At 44.2% G+C, this 15107-nt stretch overlaps 2 long non-coding RNA genes across 3 annotated transcripts; one reads left to right on the plus strand and one right to left on the minus strand.

Annotated features, from left to right (window-relative positions):
- Window positions 1–4254: 4254 nt before the first annotated feature.
- On the plus strand, window positions 4255–8493 carry LOC124053160. Of its 2 annotated transcripts, XR_006842111.1 has the most exons (6): window positions 4255–4361; window positions 5481–5526; window positions 7168–7260; window positions 7382–7472; window positions 7594–7873; window positions 8095–8493. It is a non-coding gene; the product is annotated as an uncharacterized LOC124053160 (long non-coding RNA). The 2 variants fall into 2 exon arrangements; XR_006842110.1 differs by lacking the exon at window positions 7168–7260 and having other exon boundaries at window positions 4258–4361; window positions 8095–8483.
- On the minus strand, window positions 8338–11323 carry LOC124053161. Its single transcript, XR_006842112.1, has 2 exons — window positions 11185–11323; window positions 8338–8894 (listed from the first exon to the last, which is right to left on the minus strand). It is a non-coding gene; the product is annotated as an uncharacterized LOC124053161 (long non-coding RNA).
- Window positions 11324–15107: the final 3784 nt, after the last annotated feature.

Below are 15107 nucleotides of genomic sequence, written 5' to 3' on the forward strand. Positions count from 1 at the left end.
GGAAGAGTCAAGAAAACACAGGATTTTCTCCCAGGAGACCAACGTTTGAGTCTCAAAAGTGAAACTAAAAGTCAGCACCGACCTGTTCCAACTTCTATGTCAAGAAAACCACGATCTTCTCCTACATCAAACTGACTGACACTTGTGTGTTCAGTTCAGACTGCATTCTGACAGTAGTTGGAGAAAGGATTTGGCTTGAGAGCCCTGACCTCTGGAACCCGTTCAGCCACCCCGAGCCTCCACAGCTGTGGGAAGGTGAAGTTGGGGAAAGAGCCAAAGGTGGAAGCCGTGAAGAAGAACGTCCTGGTGGACATCCTGCCCCTCTGCATGTCCTCTCTTAACCCCTCTAAAGCTCCTCTCTCTCACCACTGACCTCCTGAATCGACCACTGGGATGAAAATAAACCTCTGAGGTCTGCTCTGTGCCTCCACCTCCTCATCACTACTCTTCCTCTCTCTGCACAGAGCTCTGCACTTCAGCATATTCTGTCATCACCATCTGATTTCCTCTCTAATCAATACATCATACAGGACACCCTGACAAAAGGTCCATCGTCTTCAGGTTGATTTAACGTTAGAAGCAGTAAACGATCACATTTCAGAAACTGGAACAGTCCAACAATCCTTTGGCCACTCGATGAATCTCAGCCTCCTCTCGAACTGAACCCTCACATTTGAGCAGCTTTAATCTGAGGAAAAGTTTGCTTGACAGCTGGTCAGAAACGTCTCGTGGATGATGGACTTTGAACGCAGTGTTCAAAGTCATTGATTTTGAATTATTAACTGATTTCTGGTCTCAGAACAACACTGCTCATCAGCCTTCGTCCTCCAGTGTACTCTTTTCCTCCACCTCCTCTGCCTCCACTCCTCCTGTTTCCTTGACCTCCTTGGCAGCGAGCTGACTGGATGGAGCCTCGCGTGGTGCTAACCAGATAAATGCCGATGTCAGCAGTGATGGATGGGGAGCCTTGCCGGCTACCCAGCATGCAACGGTGCAGCGCTGGAACACAGCTCCATTAATTATCATTCACGGCGGAGGCCTAAAGGGGAGAGATCTGTCTCCGTCGGCCGCACTCTGACGCAGTTTTGGGGGGAAGATCTCTGGTGTTTTTCAGCCGAGCCTTTAATGGCTGCTCTGTCGCTGAACGAGCCAAGAAGACGCCGTTTCCCCTTTTGTCCTGAGAGAACCTGCTCATCGAACCTCGTCAAAGATCGCATTATAGGATTTCAAAAAAACATTTGGTTCATATCCGAAAAGGCTTTTCAGGTGTTTCATCAGGAGGATGAAGGGATTCCTCATCTGTCCTTTCTGTGCTGCACATCAGCTTTCAGCATCGCGTTTTATCAAATGCATGTCTGTGCTACTGGAAGTCTTTTAGCAGACTTCCCAGCATGCACTGTTTGAGAGCTTTCAGCCTTTAGTGATCACAGGGATGAAAACATGGTGAACCAGGATAAAACAGGAGGTCCAGCTGCTTCAGATTTCAACTTGGTGCTTACTGCTGGAACGAAGTAGCTCCAGCAGGTAACGCTGTAACCCAGCAAGTTCCTCTTTAACGGTTGTAATCTTGTAACGTGACAAGTACCCTTTAAAAGTAACCGAACACTGACCGGTGTCGGTGTACTGTTAGCCCCGGTGTCGTCAGCTGAAGATTTTAACACTTTTTACATCCCAGACTTTCCTCAGGATGCTGCTTATCCAAATGTTCTTCTTTTCTTCTTCCGCTGCCTTACCCGTAACGTGGAGATCACGAATGACACACAGGCAGTGAAATGCAGTCTAATCTCCATCACAAAAAACTCTGAAACAAGCTCTGAGGAACAGATGTTGTTTGGTCTACTCTGATACAAACAGCAATAAATGATCATTAGGCCGTTCGTCACACTGTGTTTCCAAAGACGCTGAATCGCAGCAGGGGAGCCCGCAGAGTGTCAGAACGCCCAGGAGGGGAATCTCCCTGCACATTTACCCAGACGATTACCCACACAATCACCTCCAAATCAAACACAGCGCAGGCGGCCATCGCCCTTTTCCCCTTCCTGCTAACGAAGCTGCTCGGGACCCCCCTGCCACTCCGACGCTGATTAAACTCCCATTCAGGCTTGTTAAATAGTTTCCACCCCCTTTCAATCCAAACTCTGAAGTTCTGGGGTTCACTGTGGGGGTTCATCCAAGATCCACGGAAACCAATAAGCTCTGTGGGACCCAGCGCTCGACAGGAAGAGACATTGTGGAAGAGTGAGCATAAATCAGAGTTATAGTCTGTAACAACAAGCCCGACAGCCACATTTTTATTCCAGACAAACACAACAGGAGCTGCTTCACACAGATCAGCACACAAATCAATGGAATCAGCTGCTACTGGAAGACAACACGTTATCTTTCCTTTGGAGCATTCAGATCAAAGCTCATCATCTGTGGGGTAGCTGCTGGTTTTGTTTGCTTTTTTTTGTTTTTTTGTTTTTTTAGATGCAGCTAGCTGTTAGCATGCTGCATATCCACTGTGTATCTGCAGTGAATATCTCTGCTGTGCAACACGGAGGAGACATAACTGCAACACTGTTGTTTTTTCACATTATGTTGAAGATGTTAGTCATCTGAATGTTTTAAACTAAAATTCTGACAAACTTTTAAAGATCTGATTTAAGAACTGAAACTGCAGTCAGAGTCTTCAGAGTCTTCATCTGTTTCCTGTGACCCAGCAGTTGTGAAGTCGAGACTTTGACTTCACTGATCGATCGCGTCAAAGTTTGTTAAAGGAAACACTAAAAATCCTCGAAGGTTTCTGTGAGGGCTGAGAGCACCTGACAGTCACACCTCCGTCACACTCAATCGTCTCCGTCACCTCGTCAGTCAGTTGATGACATTACCTTAACGAGACCAGGAAGTGACGATGACGGCCCACCAGCAGTGTCTTGAATCAATGAATCAGGCTGTTTCACTAATCTGCTGAAAATTGTTCCACAGCGTGAGCCTGAGAGCTGTGGCTGAGACCGATTGAGCCATCATTCAAACAAAACTATTTCATCCGTCTGTAGGGAAAAGCTCCCTGACGACAGCAGCACCGTCCGTGATAACGAAGCTATGAACACATGAGGTATGAGATGAGAAATTACAAATTTTCTACCATTTGTAGCGTCCCCTTGAGTCCAATCAATGCAGCTTAAAAAGACGAGGCCACTTCCTGCTGGTTCCATCACACCACGTTCCACATATCACCTGAGATCTTTTTCAGACCGACCTGGACATAAAACTGAGCCCCTGCAGGCGTCGCCTTCCTCTGATCTTCAGATTAGGATGCAGGACGTCGGCCCGTCTGGACTCCTGTGTCTGATAAAAGGTCTTGTTCCAACACTTGAGCTGTCACGGGAGAGCAGAGAAGCCGAGCGACAAACAAGAAAAAGAGCCGGTGATCAATAATCCACAGGGGAAGGAGGTTCAACGGGAGGCAGGCAGACTCACACATTAAACTTTCATGGGAGTCTCTGTGGGCTCCAGGCCGGAGGTGAGATATCAACACCTGCACTGACGTCTGTCTGTGTGTCTCAATGTCTTTACTTCAAACACACACCAGTTTGTGTTTCTGTGCTTGTGAGGACTCTCGCTCGCATCATGTGTGAGTGTTGCTGCTCTGACCAGATGAAAGGATCGAGTCTTTCACAGGAAATTCAAATTACATTTGAAGAAGTAAACTAACTAACTACTAACTTGACATTTCATTGATCACATAATTACTGATGATTGACAGATTCATCGGTAAGGAAAATATCCATCAGCACCGTCAGCAACACCACCTGGACTTTACCGCAGCACACGACCACCACTTATATGGAGTAAGACAACTATCAAAAAGACGTGTGTGTGATTCTAACCTTTTGGAGTCATGATGTTGAACATTTGTATGTCAATAATCAGAATCGGCTTTATTTGTCAAGTACGTGTGACCATACAAGGAATTTGACTCCAGATTTTTCTCTCTCCTGTGCACAAAACACGCAATAAAAAATAATAATAATAAATGATAAAGTATTTACAAAAGGAAAAAACAAGATATAAATGATATAAAAGATATAAAGGTGTTGTACACAAAATTCTGCTGTCACATACGTGAGAGTGAGAAATTGTTCAGGTTAGGATTGTTTTTATGTGAGTATAAATCTAAAAGTCTTGTGATTACAACTCTTCATCGCTACGACCACGAATTCGGGTTTGCGGGTACGAGTCGAAAAGCGTTGAAATGACGTCACTTAGGTCACAGGCAGGTCACAGGGGAAAGTGATCGAACCGCCATTTTCCCAACTGCGCATGCTCCAAATCCAAAGATGGCTGTCGACAGTGAACGTGGCGACTCAGCATCACAGGTAAAGTCGATATCGTGTGTATCAAGTATTTATTTCATGAAATTGTACTGTTTTTAAATAATGTACAGTTCTTGGACTTACAGACTTACTGCTTTAGCTTGCAGGCTAACGACATGCGGGCGGCCACGCTAAGTTAGTGAGCATTAGCATTGCTAGCGTAAGAAGTTGGCTTGTGCTAATTGATTACCGCTGACCTGCAAAATATGAAATAGTTAATTTAGTTGAATTCTCCCCTGCGCTCCTCTGATCAGACCGGCATCCCTAGCAACAGTGTGCTATACTAAACTTCAGTTCACAGAAATAACAGACTGTAGACTGTATTAATTTGCTAAAAATATTTGTTTTGCAGTTTGCAAGTGTTTTGAATGTCTGCGCAGCCTAACATTACATTATGGGGAATTGAGAGTACCGTATGTTGTTAGACGACTAAGTTAACAGTGATCAGCTTGTATTTCGTAGTTTACAGTGTGAAATCAAGGATTACCAATGTGTTACGTCAACCGCACTTGAACATGGACTATTTCCAGGATGTGGTAAATCAAGAGGCCTTTATTCTGACAGCTGCCTCCAATACTTTAAACATCCCAGCTGAAATTGTGAGTGTCTTTTATCCCTGCAAAGTAAGATCCACGCAGCTGTTTCCCAGGAGAGTCGCTGTGCTTTTGTTGGAGCTGGAGGACGAGGCAGTTCTGTCCCGGCTCGTTGACGTCCCCTCACCAGTGTGTTGCATCGCAGATCTGTTTGGTGTCAGCTAAAGCACAATCTTCCGGTGTATGAGTGAACTTGGGTTGTCCACAACATCTACATACAGCAGCTTAGCTTAGTACTGGTAGTGAATTGGATGGTGCTGCGCAGGCCATAGAAAGCAGGATATAGAATGGTTAAAGGCTGTCTGCAGATGGGATCCCATTAAGGAGTCCATGCACACAGTCGATGCTCCAGGAGTTTTGGAAAGGATTGCAGGGCTGGGGTGCATAGGAAGGAGGACATACTTTGTGCAGGGGCCTTTGTTCATGTGGACAATAAAACCATAAGCTTATACAGTAAGGCATTTATTTAAGTATTTATTTATTGGGAGGGAGGTGGCTGCTCATTGTAATTTCATCTTTTGTTTTTAAGGTACAACATCATCATATCTGGTGCAGTAGATGGGTACTCGAGAAAGGTTTGTCACTTTTTATTACAGTGTTTTATTCTCTCTGTACGTGTTTGTGTTCATGTGTTCACTGTTCACACACTGCATATGTGTTACCCACATGGTTCACACTCATTATTAACAATTCATTTTCAAAAGTTTTCATAACGTTTATCATATTTTACTCCATCACTTTAAGTAGATAGACCCAGATGGCAATCCTAGGGAGCAATACGGATTCACTTTACACTGGCACTGGTCTTCTGGTGCAGTTTTGTGAATATACTCCTAAAGATCACCAAAGGGGTTGCACTCAGAAGGACTTCAGTACTCTTAAACACACAGAAAGGTTTTTTTTTTTTTGGCCAACCATAATGAGGAAATATATGAAGGGAAGAGGGAGGAGACGAGGAGAAGATATTGAGAAGAAAGGGAGGAGTTTAAAGAGAGGTCATAAGTAGCAGGAGGATGAGGAAGGCAGGTGGGAGAATAGATAGATAGATAGATGCATAGATGGATGGATGGATGCTTTATTGATCCCCGAGGGGAAATTCAGGTATCCAGTAGCAACATTGGTACAGACAGCATAGCATGCATAAAGGGTGTAAACATAGGAGCTGCAGACTATTGGACCTGTACCATGCCACAAAGTCCCCGATCAGGCTCCTATACCCCTCTTCCTGTCCGTTCTTTATACACCCAAACGACGGCTGTGTCATCAGAGAACCTTGAATTAGAAGTCAGACGTGTAGAGGGTGAACAGGACCGGGGAGAGCACTGTTCCCTGTGGGGCTCCTGTGCTGCTGACCACAGTCTGAGAGGTGCAGTCCCTCAGCCGTGTGTACTGAGGCCTTCCAGCGAGATAATCTGAGATCCACCTCACCAGATGTGGATCCACACCCATTGTTTCTGGCTTGTCACTCAGTAGCGGGGCTTGAGGGTGTTGAAAGTGCTGGAGAAATCAAAGAACATAATCATCCTGATCAACGTTCTTGAAGACTCTCTTGTTTTGGTTGAGGAGGTCATTGATGTTGCTGGTAATCCAGGGTTTGTTGTTGGAGAGGCAGTGTACAGTTCTGGTAGGGACCACAACATCCATGCAGAAGTTCGTGTAGTCAGTTATGTAGCTGGTGATGCCCTCAGTGTCCTCCCCATGTGAGTCCCTCAGTGCCTCCTCTGCCTCAGGAGACCACTTCCTGAAAGAGCATGTGGTGGTGAGTTCTCTCCATACCTTGGGCTTGTAGTGAGGCCAGAGCAGGATGAGGTTGTGGTCTGATTTCCCCAGTGGTTCCCCTTACATTTAATCCTGTTTCCTCTGGTGGGACAGTCCACATACTGGAAGAAAGCAGCCAGTGAAGAGTCCAGCGTCACGTGATTGAAGTCCCCGGAGATAAACATGGAGGCTTCAGGCAGGAGGCAAAGGAGGAGCAGGGAATAAACATTTTAAAACATTGTATATTCAGAACTTTACAAAACATTTTGTTAATTCTGATCAATGTCCATGCCTGCCATGATTGTAGAAACCCCCAGAAACAAGGGACATAGTGCAGATTTACCGCTGTTGCTATGACTCCTGAATTTTCTCCTGGAGATCAATGATGATTATTTATGCAGTTGTAGGCCTTAATTTTTTGCCTCTGCAGGATCAAACACGTTTGTCTTTCTATACAGATTTTCTATCTGGAACCAGCAACAAATAACCGCTCAAACACTGCTCATTCATTTTTTTCTGAAGGCAGTGGAAAAATATGGCTGGCCTTCCAGGTAAACAATGATGTAAACTTGGGCTATTGTTTTCCATGCCCTGATTACCCATTTCAGTAATGTTCGATTGAATATTTTGTTGTGATGAATATGACAGAACATTTCTCCCATGTATTTTCAGGGGTGATGAGGGCGTTGAAAATGTCTCAATTGCTGAAACCATGTTCACTGTTAAAGGCACTGGAAGAGGGAGCTTCATAGCTGGGCGGAGTGTACGTATTCAGAGGTTACAATAATAATTCACATAATTTACTGTATGTTAATAGTAAGATGTAAACTGGGAAATCATTGTTGGAAAGTATTTTCAGTCAGACAATTTGTGTTATTTTTCAGCTGAATAATTCCTGCTTCTGATCTAGAATCGAGCGCCCGTGGCGAGATGTCTGGACCAGCGTGACACACCTTTACTGTGAAGTTCTTCACAGTCTTGAGGAAGATGGCCTGTTGGATCTGGCAGATGCTGTTCATGTGTTTTGTGCCCACTGTTTTCCCTCCGTGTCTGGCAGATGCCCGGGACAACCATCCCATACGGACTGAAGGTGGACTCTCTCCAAACCAGCTCTGGGTTTTGGGTCACATGAAGAACCCTTGTGACCCAAACGACGATTTGCAGGTTTGTTGAAGCTCTTTGGTATGTGTGCCTCATAGCTTAATTGTCTAAGTCATATTTTGGCTAAATTGTGATATCTACCTCGTTCCACTCTCCTAACACTGCTGAATCGCTGTGCAACATAGTGCTAAAAACCTTAAAATACGACTTAGGCAGTCACTATATGAAGCTAACAAATACCGTTTCATACAAAATAATATTAAAAAGAATATATTTTTTTCCAGAACATGGAGCTGTTTGGAACTGACTGGGAGATGTTATGGAGACCATATGGAGTTCGAGTCCAGGAAATTGAGTGCCCCCTGAATCCGTACATTCTGGAAACTGTACAGTCCATGATACAGCCATTGGCATCATCAGAGTCATTTGGCAGGGACATTTACATAACAATGCTTCAGTGTATTGAAAGTCTAAGTGCAACACAGGAAATGCCTGAGATGGAACAAGACCTTAACATGAGGCAGGAGTCCCAAACATTTTTATTGAAAAACATTGAACTTTCCCTTGAAATTTCCATTACATTCATCAGAATTAAATTTGTGAAAACCAAAAATTACTGTGGGTACCCTGAAGAGTATTTAGCAAAAACTAACTTTGGAGTAAACCATTATTAACAGAAAAACAATTGTTTTCTAACAGTGAATACAAAAAGTTGACTGAAACAGGAAGTTGTCACAAAAATTACAAAAGAATAAAACATATGATTACACATGTCACAGTGACTTTGTTGTTTTCCTTTAGACTGAGTGGTTACACTGTCAAAAGTTCGCTAGTGTCCAAATGTTTTTGAATTCACTGGATGTTTTCAGGTGAGCTGAGGGGAATGTGACTGTACGACTACAAGCACTTACAGCTGGAAAACAAACGGTGTGTTCAGTGTCACAGTCATGGTGGAGTTTCATATGTACGACAAAGTCCTTTTTGCTTGGCAGAACAGGCTTGTGTCTTTGTCCAGTCCGCTGCATGATGCGTCCCACAGCCAGGCCTTCTGGGGTAACACTGTTGTTGCTGGGGCCCTTTTGTTCTTAATGAAGAGATTAACACAATGTTAGTCTGAAATGAAAATAATACAGTTTAGTTTTCAAGTTGATAAATTCCCTTACATAAACACAATATACACAAATCATATTGACCTTTTTGAGTATAAGAACATTTGATAAATCAAAGCAAAAACTGCATAAAGACCCACCAACAACAGGAAGAGGAAGGACATTGTTATTCCTTTTGTGTCAGGAGTATCTGACAAACTATGCAGAATCTTTAATAACCATGACATCCTGGTCCACTTCAAACCCATGACCACACTTAGAAACTGGTCCACCCGAGGGACAAAATTCCCAGGGACAAGCAAAGCAACATCATATAAGCAGTCCAGTGCAGTGAAGAATGCTCTGATCTGTACATCGGAGAAACCAAACAACCACGTCACAGAAGAATGACACAGCACAGGAGAGCCACCTCCACAGAACATGACTCAGCAGTTCACCTACACCTCAAAGAAAAGGGACCCTCTGTGAGGACAACAATGTTCACATTTTAGACAGAGAGGACAGCTGGTATGAAAGACGAGTCAAAGAAACATCTATGCTAAGTTGGGAAAACCCTCCCTTAACAGGTGGTGGACTCAGACATCATCTTTCTTCTACTTATAACCCAGTGCTGCCTTCCATTCCAGACCACATGATTCCAGCAAGAACAACGGGGTCGTTACCCTGTCCCGGCACAGCTCCCCCTGCAGGCTCATAGTCGTTAGACAGCCGTTAGACACACCTGGCACTGACAGCCAGACATACACAGGTAAGTATCAAAGACACTTAGATCCTTTGTGAGTTTCACACAGACCCACCCACTGAGGTCCTCTACCACATATAAACCTGTTTCCTCACCAAACTGTTTCAGAACTGATGAAGCTGCTTGGAGGAGCAGAGAAACGTCTTCAAGAAAACTCTACAAGATTATGATTATGTTAGCTTAAATTTGTTACATTTGTCTTATGCAATAATTTACATGGCGACGGTCTGAGGCTCCAGACAAATGATCAGTGCATCCCACCGCGCTGAGATTTGTGCTAGTTTGTCGCACTGCCTGCTTGCAGAATGTGTGCAAACTAACTTCTTCTTCTCAAAGTCTGAGCTTGGGTCAGCATCTTGACCAAACAGCAAGCCAGTCCAGTCCAGCAGACCACACGTGTGCGCCTGATCTCAAGCAACTGACTGCAGCCAAATAACCATTATTACACGCTCTGCTGAATGCTGTCGCTGCATCCTGCGGCCCGTTATTTCTGTAAACTGAAGTCAAGTGTAACACACTGTCGCTAGGGACGCCGCTCCTCGCGCCTCAGGGTTGCTAGGGACGCCGCTCGAAGGGCTCATGGTGACGTCAGGGCATTTGTGGCGGTCGAACGTTAACGCGACGCAGAAGTAAACCAGGCAAAGACCACACAAATACATCCATCGTAACACCCCATAAGATGAATAACGTTGTCCACCGCTCCATGGACTGATTTCTCTCCGGCTTCTTTAAAAAAACAAATGTTACATGGCCGAGAGGAGGCCTTGATATGGACAGATTTATACGCTACACGACATAGTTAATAAATCGATAAAAGTTGTATTTTGATCAACATTAGGTCTCGAATCAACTATTTCATATTTTGCAGGTCAGCGGTAATCAATTAGCACAAGCCAACTTCTTACGCTAGTAATGCTAATGCTAATGCTCACTAACTTAGCGTGGCCGCCCGCATGTCGTTAGCCTGCAAGCAGAATAAATGCTTCTTGATTTACCACATCCTGGAAATAGTCCATGTTCAAGTGCGGTTGACACATTGGTAATCCTTGATTTCACACTGTAAACTACGAAATACAAGCTGATCACTGTTAACTTAGTCGTATAACAACATACGGTACTCTCAATTCCCCATAATGTAATGTTAGGCTGCGCAGACATTCAAAACACTTGCAAACTGCAAAACAAATATTTTTAGCAAATTAATACAGTCTACAGTCTGTTATTTTTGTGAACTGAAGTTTAGTATAGCACACTGTTGCTAGGGATGCCGGTCTGATCAGAGGAGCGCAGGGGAGAATTCAACTAAATTAACTATTTCATATTTTGCAGGTCAGCGGTAATCAATTAGCACAAGCCAACTTCTTACGCTAGCAATGCTAATGCTCACTAACTTAGCGTGGCCGCCCGCATGTCGTTAGCCTGCAAGCTAAAGCAGTAAGTCTGTAAGTCCAAGAACTGTACATTATTTAAAAACAGTACAATTTCATGAAATAAATACTTGATACACACGACATTGACTTTACCTGTGATGCTGAGTCGCCACGTTCACTGTCGACAGCCATCTTTGGATTTGGAGCATGCGCAGTTGGGAAAATGGCGGTTCGATCACTTTCCCCTGTGACCTGCCTGTGACCTAAGTGACGTCATTTCAACGCTTTTCGACTCGTACCCGCAAACCCGAATTCGTGGTCGTAGCGATGAAGAGTTGTAATCACAAGACTTTTAGATTTATACTCACATAAAAACAATCCTAACCTGAACAATTTCTCACTCTCACGTATGTGACAGCAGAATTTTGTGTACAACACCTTTATATCTTTTATATCATTTATATCTTGTTTTTTTCTTTTTGTAAATACTTTATCATTTATTATTATTTTTTTTTATTGCGTGTTTTGTGCACAGGAGAGAGAAAAATCTGGAGTCAAATTCCTTGTATGGTCACACGTACTTGACAAATAAAGCCGATTCTGATTCTGATTATTGACATACAAATGTTCAACATCATGACTCCAAAAGGTTAGAATCACACACACGTCTTTTTGATAGTTGTCTTACTCCATAAACATGAGCCATCAACATCATTTTTTATGTTTTCCAGGAGGTGAAAAGAGGAGTTTTGATACAAAACACACAAAATTATTTTTCAGTTAGTGTTTTAGTTTTAGATGTTAGAACTGACTCAGGTCAGTGGAAACTGAGATGTTAAAACATCTGCGACAAGATGCCAACGAGATCAGTTTCACGTGTCCTCCTGATTCTTGTTGACGTCACCCAGAACACAAACTGACTTTTTGTGTGTCATCCCTCTTCTCTTCATCCTTGACATTTCTTTTCTGTCGTCTTTTTGCTGTTCTGCTGGAAACGAGAGCATCGTTTGCTGCTTTCTCCACTCATCAAAACCACCTTTGTCTTATTGTTCTGACAGTGCTGTCCACAGCGAGATGTCTCAACGCCCTCTCTGGCTCTGTGAGACTTCAGGACAGATACCGTCAAATCTGTGTGCGGATCGGCTCGGCCAACGGATGTCCGGTCTGTGCGAAACGTTTTGACTGCCTCAGACGTTTGAAATCAGAAACTGTGACGTGAAAACAGCTGCTGATGTTCTGTTGAGGAGACACCAAAGTCAGTGCCAACACCTCAACGCTGACTCTGAGCTGACACGTTTAACTTGTTAGAGATGTTGGGCTTGAGCTCCCGCATATCAAGTCTTAAAGGTGCAACATGTACAATTAGGTCACCTAAATCGTCGAATTCATACTCCCAACAAACAGGGGGCAGCACATGCCGCTAACCGCTAGCTCAGTTAGCCGAGCAGTCGACTCTGTCCAGAGTGTTTGCACTGCTTGCACAGGAGCTTCGTACCACCTGCAGGAGCAGGTTCTCAGGCCTCGTAGGCAATCACAGCTCAGCAGGCTGCACCAGAGCCAAACAAATGGCCCTAAAATATGATCACCATGAGTAAACAAAACAACTTTAATCATCATCCATCATCACAAACATTAACACACAGCAGGGGGGACTTCGACACTCACTTCTGATTGGTTGAGGCAAAACAAAAAACAAACAACCTCCATCCCATCTCAGACAAACAAAGAAACAGCTAAGATGAACACGAAGGCTGAACACCGAAGTGGAAGGAAATGGCAATTAATTCTGATGATCAATCAGCTCTGGTTCTTCAGTCTCTTTTGGATCATTTGGAAACAACGTGTACCTGCAGTTCACTCGTGCAGAAGTGGCATCAAGTGTCATCATCCGCCCTCACAAACATTAAACTTAGTGTTTATTTGACAAAGTTTGATGCAGATGGGATGACATTTTAAAGGCTAACATTAATAACTTTTAACTCCACTACACTGTTTTCACAGCTAAACTTATTAGTCATGTGGCATATTTTGATTTTACAGAAGCTACCAAACTATCAGCTTAGAGCTAGCAGCACATAAAGCTTTTCTGATTTGTTTTACGGATGCAGGACTGTTTTTACAGGTGTAAACACTTGTTCCACCGCTGGATGTCGCCCGGCATCACCTCCTCGCTGCCCCTCCAGTCCCCCGAGAACCTCAACAAAACACCCGTCACATTGAACTGCTGCAGGAACATGCTTGCACTCACAGACAGAAACTTCTGGGGGAATTTCCAAAGGTGCGAGCGTTGTTAAAACTTCACCTCCCTGTGAACTGCCCCAGAAAACTTAAAAAAACAGATATTCCTCTTTAATCAAGAGCCTGGAGGGACGAATGCTAATCGCCTCACCTGCTCCAACATCACATTAACTTCTTCCTGAAAGACTCGCCGACAGGACGCGTGGCTGCCCAGCGGCCTGAACCTGAAATGTACACATTTGTGTTCTCGCCTAATCAAAGCCTGAAGGCAGGAAGGCTGTTAGCTGCTGGTGCTTTCAGGAACACACAGCAGCAGCACAGGTGGCCACACATAAAACAGCCTTTACACCTTCCCTGCCTGCAGGTACAGAGCTCATGCTTGTAGCTGCAAACGAAGCAAACTGGTTTCCAAATTAAGAGCTTGATGAGATAAAAATAGCAATTGCAACCTGCCAAAACAACAGTATTTATTGCAGGCACTGCAGCAGCAGAGCAAACAGGGTGGCTGTTTCACCCTCTGTGCTGATTACCAGTGGCTATAAACCCCCTGGGAAGAGCCGCACTGCCATAAGCCGTGTTTAAATTCATATTAGCCACATTAGCTAATGCGCATTCATATTTAATGGAGTGAACCTCGAGGCTGTTTCCCCCTCACCGAGTCTTCAGCTCCTGCAATGAGACACAATTCTTTAAGTGCAAAATAATGTTCTGTGTCTGTGCAGTCAATATTTTAGTTTGGAGGGAGGCGCTGACGAGGGCCGCGTCGGCTACAGACTTCATGTTTCTGTTGCAGACATTTTGGAGCTCTTATCCAGATCACTGCTCAGTTAGACCAAACGTGGTGCTCACACATAAGAGACAAAATAGGTCATTTTGTCTTGTTCTTCCTCAACAAACCGTCACACTGCTCCAAAAAAGCTCCGAGTTCAGATGACGTAAACTAAACGTCACCTTCACGGTGAAAAGAAACCAGCAGCAGCCCTGAGAGTGCAGGAAGCACAGAGGAAGCAGCTTCAGGGTCGACACACGGATACGTACAGCGAAGCTTCTGCAGATTTCACCCCCACAACACAACAAGAGCATCTTGTGCGTAAGAACATGTTGTCTTTGGGGGAAAAATAAAGATTGAATTGAATTTTCTTTCCAGATTTGTTTGAGCTGGCAGTGATTTAACACACAGCGAGCCAATTTAACTTCTTTGTCTGTGTGATTCGTATTTTGCTTCATCGTCAACCCACAAAAATGACGACAACAACAACAGTTCGTAGTTTCAGGAGATTTAAGACGTGTCAGTGTTTGTTAAGGACATTTTAAGGACCTGGAACTGACCAATCAGCTGCGACTGACTATTGTAGCAGCTGGTAAAGCAACAAGCTGCTAAAGTTTGAAACGTCAATCACCGTTACGTTGTTCTGTAAACTGACCTACAGCAACCTGTTTGGAACGAAATGGACCTCTGGCAAAGGAAGATGACGCACAGTTCTCTGCTCTCAGGGGCGAAATTTCTGTTCAGGAGACATTTTAAGTCCTGAGCTGCAGAAAGGTGAGGACCAGCAAGGCTTTTGGAGCAGTTCACACACCTTTTTAGTGCCTCAAGCAGCTCCTGAGTCTGAGAGAAAGAAAGAAAGAAACTACAGCAGCAGTGATGACACAACTGATTTAAGGTCAGATGTGTGGCAGACACTTAGCAACAGATCGTGGCATCAGATCTGATTGGCCTGTTATGCAGCTCTGCTGTCCGATTCTCTGACCAGCCAGAGAGGACAGCTTCGGACAGAGCGGTGACGAGTTCTTCTTCTTCTGTTCTCGTTTCCAGTCTGCTTAGTCAGCAGAGCTGT

Source organism: Scatophagus argus, chromosome 21 (genome assembly GCF_020382885.2).
Source record: "Scatophagus argus isolate fScaArg1 chromosome 21, fScaArg1.pri, whole genome shotgun sequence".
NCBI lineage: Eukaryota > Metazoa > Chordata > Actinopteri > Scatophagidae > Scatophagus > Scatophagus argus.